The sequence below is a fragment of the Ovis canadensis genome, chromosome 19, assembly GCF_042477335.2.
Source record: "Ovis canadensis isolate MfBH-ARS-UI-01 breed Bighorn chromosome 19, ARS-UI_OviCan_v2, whole genome shotgun sequence".
In the NCBI taxonomy this organism is placed as follows: domain Eukaryota; kingdom Metazoa; phylum Chordata; class Mammalia; order Artiodactyla; family Bovidae; genus Ovis; species Ovis canadensis.
The window spans coordinates 14,382,681-14,395,023 of record NC_091263.1 but is presented as its reverse complement, the minus strand read 5'-3'; positions in this window follow the sequence as shown (position 1 = coordinate 14,395,023).

Sequence of the window (12,343 nt, the reverse complement as noted above, 5' to 3'; positions counted from 1 at the left end):
CCACCCGGAAATCACGTGGGCCCCACCCGGAAATCACGTGGGCCCCACGGGGAAATCACGTGGGCCCCACCCGGAAATCACGTGGGCCCCACCCGGAAATCACGTGGGCCCCACCCGGAAATCACGTGGGCCCCACCCGGAAATCACGTGGGCCCCACCCGGAAATCACGTGGGCCCCACCCGGAAATCACGTGGGCCCCACCCGGAAATCACGTGGGCCCCACGGGGAAATCACGTGGGCCCCACCCGGAAATCACGTGGGAGCCACGGGGAAATCACGTGGGCCCCACCCGGAAATCACGTGGGCCCCACCCGGAAATCACGTGGGCCCCACCCGGAAATCACGTGGGCCCCACCCGGAAATCACGTGGGCCCCACCCGGAAATCACGTGGGCCCCACCTGGAAATCACGTGGGCCCCACCCGGAAATCACGTGGGCCCCACCCGGAAATCACGTGGGCCCCACCCGGAAATCACGTGGGCCCCACCCGGAAATCACGTGGGCCCCACCCGGAAATCACGTGGGCCCCACGGGGAAATCACGTGGGCCCCACCCGGAAATCACGTGGGCCCCACCCGGAAATCACGTGGGCCCCACCCGGAAATCACGTGGGCCCCACCCGGAAATCACGTGGGCCCCACCCGGAAATCACGTGGGCCCCACCCGGAAATCACGTGGGCCCCACCCGGAAATCACGTGGGCCCCACGGGGAAATCACGTGGGCCCCACCCGGAAATCACGTGGGCCCCACCCGGAAATCACGTGGGCCCCACCCGGAAATCACGTGGGCCCCACCCGGAAATCACGTGGGCCCCACCCGGAAATCACGTGGGCCCCACCCGGAAATCACGTGGGCCCCACGGGGAAATCACGTGGGCCCCACCCGGAAATCACGTGGGCCCCACCCGGAAATCACGTGGGCCCCACGGGGAAATCACGTGGGCCCCACGGGGAAATCACGTGGGCCCCACCCGGAAATCACGTGGGCCCCACCCGGAAATCACGTGGGCCCCACGGGGAAATCACGTGGGCCCCACGCGGAAATCACGTGGGCCCACCCGGAAATCACGTGGGGCCCACCCGGAAATCATGAGGGCCCCACGGGGAAATCACGTGGGCCCCACCCGGAAATCACGTGGGCCACACCCGGAAATCACGTGGGACCCACCCGGAAATCACGTGGGCCCCACCCGGAAATCACGTGGGCCCCACCCGGAAATCACGTGGGCCCCACCCGGAAATCACGTGGGCCCCACCCGGAAATCACGTGGGCCCCACCCGGAAATCACGTGGGCCCCACCCGGAAATCACGTGGGCCCCACCCGGAAATCACGTGGGCCCCACCCGGAAATCACGTGGGCCCCACCCGGAAATCACGTGGGCCCCACCCGGAAATCACGTGGGTCCCACCCGGAAATCACGTGGGCCCCACCCGGAAATCACGTGGGCCCCACCCGGAAATCACGTGGACCCCACCCGGAAATCACGTGGGCCCCACCCGGAAATCACGTGGGCCCCACCCGGAAATCACGTGGGCCCCACCCGGAAATCACGTGGGCCCCACGGGGAAATCACGTGGGCCCCACCCGGAAATCACGTGGGCCCCACCCGGAAATCACGTGGGCCCCACCCGGAAATCACGTGGGCCCCACCCGGAAATCACGTGGGCCCCACCCGGAAATCACGTGGGCCCCACCCGGAAATCACGTGGGCCCCACGGGGAAATCACGTGGGCCCCACCCGGAAATCACGTGGGCCCCACGGGGAAATCACGTGGGCCCCACCCGGAAATCACGTGGGCCCCACGGGGAAATCACGTGGGCCCCACCCGGAAATCACGTGGGCCCCACCCGGAAATCACGTGGGCCCCACCCGGAAATCACGTGGGCCCCACCCGGAAATCACGTGGGCCCCACCCTGAAATCACGTGGGCCCCACCCGGAAATCACGTGGGCCCCACGGGGAAATCACGTGGGCCCCACCCGGAAATCACGTGGGCCCCACCCGGAAATCACGTGGGCCCCACCCGGAAATCACGTGGGCCCCACCCGGAAATCACGTGGGCCCCACGGGGAAATCACGTGGGCCCCACCCGGAAATCACGTGGGCCCCACCCGGAAATCACGTGGGCCCCACCCGGAAATCACGTGGGCCCCAACCGGAAATCACGTGGGCCCCACGGGGAAATCACGTGGGCCCCACCCGGAAATCACGTGGGCCCCACCCGGAAATCACGTGGGCCCCACCCGGAAATCACGTGGGCCCCACCAGGAAATCACGTGGGCCCCACCCGGAAATCACGTGGGCCCCACCCGGAAATCACGTGGACCCCACCCGGAAATCACGTGGGCCCCACCCGGATATCACGTGGGCCCCACGGGGAAATCACGTGGGCCCCACGGGTAAATCACGTGGGCCCCACCCGGAAATCACGTGGGCCCCACCCGGAAATCACGTGGGCCCCACGGGGAAATCACGTGGGCCCCACCCGGAAATCACGTGGGCCCCACCCGGAAATCACGTGGGCCCCACGGGGAAATCACGTGGGCCCCACGGGGAAATCACGTGGGCCCCACCCGGAAATCACGTGGGCCCCACCCGGAAATCACGTGGGCCCCACGGGGAAATCACGTGGGCCCCACCCGGAAATCACGTGGGCCCCACCCGGAAATCACGTGGGCCCCACGGGGAAATCACGTGGGCCCCACCCGGAAATCACGTGGGCCCCACCCGGAAATCACGTGGACCCCACCCGGAAATCACGTGGGCCCCACCCGGAAATCACGTGGGCCCCACGGGGAAATCACGTGGGCCCCACCCGGAAATCACGTGGGCCCCACCCGGAAATCACGTGGGCCCCACTCGGAAATCACGTGGGCCCCACGGGGAAATCACGTGGGCCCCACCCGGAAATCACGTGGGCCCCACGGGGAAATCACGTGGGCCCCACGGGGAAATCACGTGGGCCCCACGCGGAAATCACGTGGGCCCCACCCGGAAATCACGTGGGACCCACCCGGAAATCACGTGGGCCCCACCCGGAAATCACGTGGGCCCCACCCGGAAATCACGTGGGCCCCACCCGGAAATCACGTGGGCCCCACCCGGAAATCACGTGGGCCCCACCCGGAAATCACGTGGGCGCCACCCGGAAATCACGTGGGCCCCACCCGGAAATCACGTCGGCCCCACCCGGAAATGACGTGGGCCCCACCCGGAAATCACGTGGGCCCCACGGGGAAATCACGTGGGCCCCACCCGGAAATCACGTGGGCCCCACCCGGAAATCACGTGGGCCCCACCCGGAAATCACGTGGGCCCCACGGGGAAATCACGTGGGCCCCACCCGGAAATCACGTGGGCCCCACCCGGAAATCACGTGGGCCCCACCCGGAAATCACGTGGGCCCCACCCGGAAATCACGTGGGCCCCACCCGGAAATCACGTGGGCCCCACGGGGAAATCACGTGGGCCCCACCCGAAATCACGTGGGCCCCACCCGGAAATCACGTGGGCCCCACCCGGAAATCACGTGGGCCCCACCCGGAAATCACGTGGGCCCCACGGGGAAATCACGTGGGCCCCACCCGGAAATCACGTGGGCCCCACGGGGAAATCACGTGGGCCCCACCCGGAAATCACGTGGGCCCCACCCGGAAATCACGTGGGCCCCACCCGGAAATCACGTGGGCCCCACCCGGAAATCACGTGGGCCCCACCCGGAAATCACGTGGGCCCCACCCGGAAATCACGTGGGCCCCACCCGGAAATCACGTGGGCCCCACCCGGAAATCACGTGGGCCCCACCCGGAAATCACGTGGGCCCCACGGGGAAATCACGTGGGCCCCACCCGGAAATCACGTGGGCCCCACGGGGAAATCACGTGGGCCCCACCCGGAAATCACGTGGGCCCCACCCGGAAATCACGTGGGCCCCACCCGGAAATCACGTGGGCCCCACCCGGAAATCACGTGGGCCCCACCCGGAAATCACGTGGGCCCCACCCGGAAATCACGTGGGCCCCACCCGGAAATCACGTGGGCCCCACCCGGAAATCACGTGGGCCCCACCCGGAAATCACGTGGGCCCCACCCGGAAATCACGTGGGCCCCACCCGGAAATCACGTGGGCCCCACCCGGAAATCACGTGGGCCCCAACCGGAAATCACGTGGGCCCCACCCGGAAATCACGTGGGCCCCACGGGGAAATCACGTGGGCCCCACGGGTAAATCACGTGGGCCCCACCCGGAAATCACGTGGGCCCCACCCGGAAATCACGTGAGCCCCACCCGGAAATCACGTGGGCGCCACCCGGAAATCACGTGGGCCCTACCCGGAAATCACGTGGGCCCCACCCGGAAATCACGTGGGCCCCACGGGGAAATCACGTGGGCCCCACCCGGAAATCACGTGGGCCCCACGGGGAAATCACGTGGGCCCCACCCGGAAATCACGTGGGCCCCACCCGGAAATCACGTGGGCCCCACCCGGAAATCACGTGGGCCCCACCCGGAAATCACGTGGGCCCCACCCGGAAATCACGTGGGCCCCACCCGGAAATCACGTGGGCCCCACGGGGAAATCACGTGGGCCCCACCCGGAAATCACGTGGGCCCCACCCGGAAATCACCTGGGCCCCACGGGGAAATCACGTGGGCCCCACCCGGAAATCACGTGGGCCCCACGGGGAAATCACGTGGGCCCCACCCGGAAATCACGTGGGCCCCACCCGGAAATCACGTGGGCCCCACCCGGAAATCACGTGGGCCCCACGGGGAAATCACGTGGGCCCCACGGGGAAATCACGTGGGCCCCACCCGGAAATCACGTGGGCCCCACCCGGAAATCACGTGGGCCCCACCCGGAAATCACGTGGGCCCCACCCGGAAATCACGTGGGCCCCACCCGGAAATCACGTGGGCCCCACCCGGAAATCACGTGGGCCCCACGGGGAAATCACGTGGGCCCCACCCGGAAATCACGTGGGCCCCACCCGGAAATCACGTGGGCCCCACCCGGAAATCACGTGGGCCCCACCCGGAAATCACGTGGGCCCCACGGGGAAATCACGTGGGCCCCACCCGGAAATCACGTGGGCCCCACCCGGAAATCACGTGGGCCCCACCCGGAAATCACGTGGGCCCCACCCGGAAATCACGTGGGCCCCACCCGGAAATCACGTGGGCCCCACCCGGAAATCACGTGGGCCCCACCCGGAAATCACGTGGGCCCCAACCGGAAATCACGTGGGCCCCACCCGGAAATCACGTGGGCCCCACGGGTAAATCACGTGGGCCCCACCCGGAAATCACGTGGGCCCCACCCGGAAATCACGTGAGCCCCACCCGGAAATCACGTGGGCGCCACCCGGAAGTCACGTGGGCCCCACCCGGAAATCACGTGGGCCCCACCCGGAAATCACGTGGGCCCCACCCGGAAATCACGTGGGTCCCACCCGGAAATCACGTGGGCCCCACCCGGAAATCACGTGGGCCCCACCCGGAAATCACGTGGGCCCCACCCGGAAATCACGTGGGCCCCACCCGGAAATCACGTGGGCCCCACCCGGAAATCACGTGGGCCCCACGGGGAAATCACGTGGGCCCCACGGGGAAATCTCCTGGGCCCCACCCGGAAATCACGTGGGCCCCACCCGGAAATCACGTGGGCCCCACCCGGAAATCACGTGGGCCCCACCCGGAAATCACGTGGGCCCCACCCGGAAATCACGTGGGCCCCACCCGGAAATCACGTGGGCCCCACCCGGAAATCACGTGGGCCCCACGGGGAAATCACGTGGGCCCCACCCGGAAATCACGTGGGCCCCACCCGGAAATCACGTGGGCCCCACCCGGAAATCACGTGGGCCCCACGGGGAAATCACGTGGGCCCCACCAGGAAATCACGTGGGCCCCACCCGGAAATCACGTGGGCCCCACCCGGAAATCACGTGGGCCCCACCCGGAAATCACGTGGGCCCCACCCGGAAATCACGTGGGCCCCACGGGGAAATCACGTGGGCCCCACCCGGAAATCACGTGGGCCCCACGGGGAAATCACGTGGGCCCCACCCGGAAATCACGTGGGCCCCACCCGGAAATCACGTGGGCCCCACCCGGAAATCACGTGGGCCCCACCCGGAAATCACGTGGGCCCCACCCGGAAATCACGTGGGCCCCACGGGGAAATCACGTGGGCCCCACCCGGAAATCACGTGGGCCCCACCCGGAAATCACGTGGGCCCCACGGGGAAATCACGTGGGCCCCACCCGGAAATCACGTGGGCCCCACCCGGAAATCACGTGGGCCCCACCCGGAAATCACGTGGGCCCCACCCGGAAATCACGTGGGCCCCACCCGGAAATCACGTGGGCCCCACCCGGAAATCACGTGGGCCCCACGGGGAAATCACGTGGGCCCCACGGGGAAATCACGTGGGCCCCACCCGGAAATCACGTGGGCCCCACCCGGAAATCACGTGGGCCCCACCCGGAAATCACGTGGGCGCCACCCAGAAATCACGTGGGCCCCACCCGGAAATCACGTGGGCCCCACCCGGAAATCACGTGGGCCCCACCCGGAAATCACGTGGGCCCCACCCGGAAATCACGTGGGCCCCACCCGGAAATCACGTGGGCCCCACCCGGAAATCACGTGGGCGCCACCCGGAAATCACGTGGGCCCCACCCGGAAATCACGTGGGCCCCACCCGGAAATCACGTGGGCCCCACCCGGAAATCACGTGGGCCCCACCCGGAAATCACGTGGGCCCCACCCGGAAATCACGTGGGCCCCACCCGGAAATCACGTGGGCCCCACCCGGAAATCACGTGGGCCCCACGGGGAAATCACGTGGGCCCCACCCGGAAATCACGTGGGCCCCACCCGGAAATCACGTGGGCCCCACGGGGAAATCACGTGGGCCCCACCCGGAAATCACGTGGGCCCCACCCGGAAATCACGTGGGCCCCACCCGGAAATCACGTGGGCCCCACGGGGAAATCACGTGGGCCCCACCCGGAAATCACGTGGGCCCCACCCGGAAATCACGTGGGCCCCACCCGGAAATCACGTGGGCCCCACCCGGAAATCACGTGGGCCCCACCCGGAAATCACGTGGGCCCCAACCGGAAATCACGTGGGCCCCAACCGGAAATCACGTGGGCCCCACGGGGAAATCACGTGGGCCCCACCCGGAAATCACGTGGGCCCCACCCGGAAATCACGTGGGCCCCACCCGGAAATCACGTGGGCCCCACCCGGAAATCACGTGGGCCCCACCCGGAAATCACGTGGGCCCCACCCGGAAATCACGTGGGCCCCACCCGGAAATCACGTGGGCCCCACCCGGAAAGCACGTGGGCCCCACCCGGAAATCACGTGGACCCCACGGGGAAATCACGTGGGCCCCACGGGGAAATCACGTGGGCCCCACGGGGAAATCACGTGGGCCCCACCCGGAAATCACGTCGGCCCCACCCGGAAATCACGTGGGCCCCACCCGGAAATCACGTGGGCCCCACCCGGAAATCACGTGGGCCCCACGGGGAAATCACGTGGGCCCCACCCGGAAATCACGTGGGCCCCACCCGGAAATCACGTGGGCCCCACCCGGAAATCACGTGGGCCCCACCCGGAAATCACGTGGGCCCCAAGGGGAAATCACGTGGGCCCCACGGGGAAATCACGTGGGCCCCACCCGGAAATCACGTGGGCCCCACCCGGAAATCACGTGGGCCCCACCCGGAAAACACGTGGGCCCGACCCGGAAATCACGTGGGCCCCACGGGGAAATCACGTGGGCCCCACCCGGAAATCACGTGGGCCCCACCCGGAAATCACGTGGGCCCCACCCGGAAATCACGTGGGCCCCACCCGGAAATCACGTGGGCCCCACGGGGAAATCACGTGGGCCCCACCCGGAAATCACGTGGGAGCCACGGGGAAATCACGTGGGCCCCACCCGGAAATCACGTGGGCCCCACCCGGAAATCACTTGCGCCCCACCCGGAAATCACGTGGGCCCCACCCGGAAATCACGTGGGCCCCACCCGGAAATCACGTGGGCCCCACCCGGAAATCACGTGGGCCCCACCCGGAAATCACGTGGGCCCCACCCGGAAATCACGTGGGCCCCACGCGGAAATCACGTGGGCCCACCCGGAAATCACGTGGGGCCCACCCGGAAATCATGAGGGCCCCACGGGGAAATCACGTGGGCCCCACCCGGAAATCACGTGGGCCACACCCGGAAATCACGTGGGCCCCACCCGGAAATCACGTGGGCCCCACCCGGAAATCACGTGTGCCCCACGGGGAAATCAAGTGGGCCCCACCCGGAAATCACGTGGGCCCCACCCGGAAATCACGTGGGCTCCACGGGGAAATCACGTGGGCCCCACCCGGAAATCACGTGGGGCCCACCCGGAAATCACGTGGGCCCCACGGGGAAATCACGTGGGCCCCACCCGGAAATCACGTGGGCCTCACCCGGAAATCACGTGGGCCCCACCCGGAAATCACGTGGGCCCCACCCGGAAATCACGTGGGCCCCACGGGGAAATCACGTGGGCCCCACCCGGAAATCACGTGGGCCCCACCCGGAAATCACGTGGGCCCCACCCGGAAATCACGTGGGCCCCACCCGGAAATCACGTGGGCCCCACCCGGAAATCACGTGGGCCCCACCCGGAAATCACGTGGGCCCCACCCGGAAATCACGTGGGCCCCACGGGGAAATCACGTGGGCCCCACCCGGAAATCACGTGGGAGCCACGGGGAAATCACGTGGGCCCCACCCGGAAATCACGTGGGCCCCACCCGGAAATCACGTGGGCCCCACCCGGAAATCACGTGGGCCCCACCCGGAAATCACGTGGGCCCCACCCGGAAATCACGTGGGCCCCACCCGGAAATCACGTGGGCCCCACCCGGAAATCACGTGGGCCCCACCCGGAAATCACGTGGGCCCCACCCGGAAATCACGTGGGCCCCACCCGGAAATCACGTGGGCCCCACCCGGAAATCACGTGGGCCCCACGGGGAAATCACGTGGGCCCCACCCGGAAATCACGTGGGCCCCACCCGGAAATCACGTGGGCCCCACCCGGAAATCACGTGGGCCCCACCCGGAAATCACGTGGGCCCCACCCGGAAATCACGTGGGCCCCACCCGGAAATCACGTGGGCCCCACCCGGAAATCACGTGGGCCCCACGGGGAAATCACGTGGGCCCCACCCGGAAATCACGTGGGCCCCACCCGGAAATCACGTGGGCCCCACCCGGAAATCACGTGGGCCCCACCCGGAAATCACGTGGGCCCCACCCGGAAATCACGTGGGCCCCACCCGGAAATCACGTGGGCCCCACGGGGAAATCACGTGGGCCCCACCCGGAAATCACGTGGGCCCCACGGGGAAATCACGTGGGCCCCACGGGGAAATCACGTGGGCCCCACGGGGAAATCACGTGGGCCCCACCCGGAAATCACGTGGGCCCCACCCGGAAATCACGTGGGCCCCACCCGGAAATCACGTGGGCCCCACCCGGAAATCACGTGGGCCCCACCCGGAAATCACGTGGGCCCCACGGGGAAATCACGTGGGCCCCACGCGGAAATCACGTGGGCCCACCCGGAAATCACGTGGGGCCCACCCGGAAATCATGAGGGCCCCACGGGGAAATCACGTGGGCCCCACCCGGAAATCACGTGGGCCACACCCGGAAATCACGTGGGACCCACCCGGAAATCACGTGGGCCCCACCCGGAAATCACGTGGGCCCCACCCGGAAATCACGTGGGCCCCACCCGGAAATCACGTGGGCCCCACCCGGAAATCACGTGGGCCCCACCCGGAAATCACGTGGGCCCCACCCGGAAATCACGTGGGCCCCACCCGGAAATCACGTGGGCCCCACCCGGAAATCACGTGGGCCCCACCCGGAAATCACGTGGGCCCCACCCGGAAATCACGTGGGTCCCACCCGGAAATCACGTGGGCCCCACCCGGAAATCACGTGGGCCCCACCCGGAAATCACGTGGACCCCACCCGGAAATCACGTGGGCCCCACCCGGAAATCACGTGGGCCCCACCCGGAAATCACGTGGGCCCCACCCGGAAATCACGTGGGCCCCACGGGGAAATCACGTGGGCCCCACCCGGAAATCACGTGGGCCCCACCCGGAAATCACGTGGGCCCCACCCGGAAATCACGTGGGCCCCACCCGGAAATCACGTGGGCCCCACCCGGAAATCACGTGGGCCCCACCCGGAAATCACGTGGGCCCCACCCGGAAATCACGTGGGCCCCACGGGGAAATCACGTGGGCCCCACCTGGAAATCACGTGGGCCCCACGGGGAAATCACGTGGGCCCCACCCGGAAATCACGTGGGCCCCACGGGGAAATCACGTGGGCCCCACCCGGAAATCACGTGGGCCCCACCCGGAAATCACGTGGGCCCCACCCGGAAATCACGTGGGCCCCACCCGGAAATCACGTGGGCCCCACCCTGAAATCACGTGGGCCCCACCCGGAAATCACGTGGGCCCCACGGGGAAATCACGTGGGCCCCACCCGGAAATCACGTGGGCCCCACCCGGAAATCACGTGGGCCCCACCCGGAAATCACGTGGGCCCCACCCGGAAATCACGTGGGCCCCACGGGGAAATCACGTGGGCCCCACCCGGAAATCACGTGGGCCCCACCCGGAAATCACGTGGGCCCCACCCGGAAATCACGTGGGCCCCAACCGGAAATCACGTGGGCCCCACGGGGAAATCACGTGGGCCCCACCCGGAAATCACGTGGGCCCCACCCGGAAATCACGTGGGCCCCACCCGGAAATCACGTGGGCCCCACCAGGAAATCACGTGGGCCCCACCCGGAAATCACGTGGGCCCCACCCGGAAATCACGTGGACCCCACCCGGAAATCACGTGGGCCCCACCCGGATATCACGTGGGCCCCACGGGGAAATCACGTGGGCCCCACGGGTAAATCACGTGGGCCCCACCCGGAAATCACGTGGGCCCCACCCGGAAATCACGTGGGCCCCACGGGGAAATCACGTGGGCCCCACCCGGAAATCACGTGGGCCCCACCCGGAAATCACGTGGGCCCCACGGGGAAATCACGTGGGCCCCACGGGGAAATCACGTGGGCCCCACCCGGAAATCACGTGGGCCCCACCCGGAAATCACGTGGGCCCCACGGGGAAATCACGTGGGCCCCACCCGGAAATCACGTGGGCCCCACCCGGAAATCACGTGGGCCCCACGGGGAAATCACGTGGGCCCCACCCGGAAATCACGTGGGCCCCACCCGGAAATCACGTGGACCCCACCCGGAAATCACGTGGGCCCCACCCGGAAATCACGTGGGCCCCACGGGGAAATCACGTGGGCCCCACCCGGAAATCACGTGGGCCCCACCCGGAAATCACGTGGGCCCCACTCGGAAATCACGTGGGCCCCACGGGGAAATCACGTGGGCCCCACCCGGAAATCACGTGGGCCCCACGGGGAAATCACGTGGGCCCCACGGGGAAATCACGTGGGCCCCACGCGGAAATCACGTGGGCCCCACCCGGAAATCACGTGGGACCCACCCGGAAATCACGTGGGCCCCACCCGGAAATCACGTGGGCCCCACCCGGAAATCACGTGGGCCCCACCCGGAAATCACGTGGGCCCCACCCGGAAATCACGTGGGCCCCACCCGGAAATCACGTGGGCGCCACCCGGAAATCACGTGGGCCCCACCCGGAAATCACGTCGGCCCCACCCGGAAATGACGTGGGCCCCACCCGGAAATCACGTGGGCCCCACGGGGAAATCACGTGGGCCCCACCCGGAAATCACGTGGGCCCCACCCGGAAATCACGTGGGCCCCACCCGGAAATCACGTGGGCCCCACGGGGAAATCACGTGGGCCCCACCCGGAAATCACGTGGGCCCCACCCGGAAATCACGTGGGCCCCACCCGGAAATCACGTGGGCCCCACCCGGAAATCACGTGGGCCCCACCCGGAAATCACGTGGGCCCCACGGGGAAATCACGTGGGCCCCACCCGGAAATCACGTGGGCCCCACCCGGAAATCACGTGGGCCCCACCCGGAAATCACGTGGGCCCCACCCGGAAATCACGTGGGCCCCACGGGGAAATCACGTGGGCCCCACCCGGAAATCACGTGGGCCCCACGGGGAAATCACGTGGGCCCCACCCGGAAATCACGTGGGCCCCACCCGGAAATCACGTGGGCCCCACCCGGAAATCACGTGGGCCCCACCCGGAAATCACGTGGGCCCCACCCGGAAATCACGTGGGCCCCACC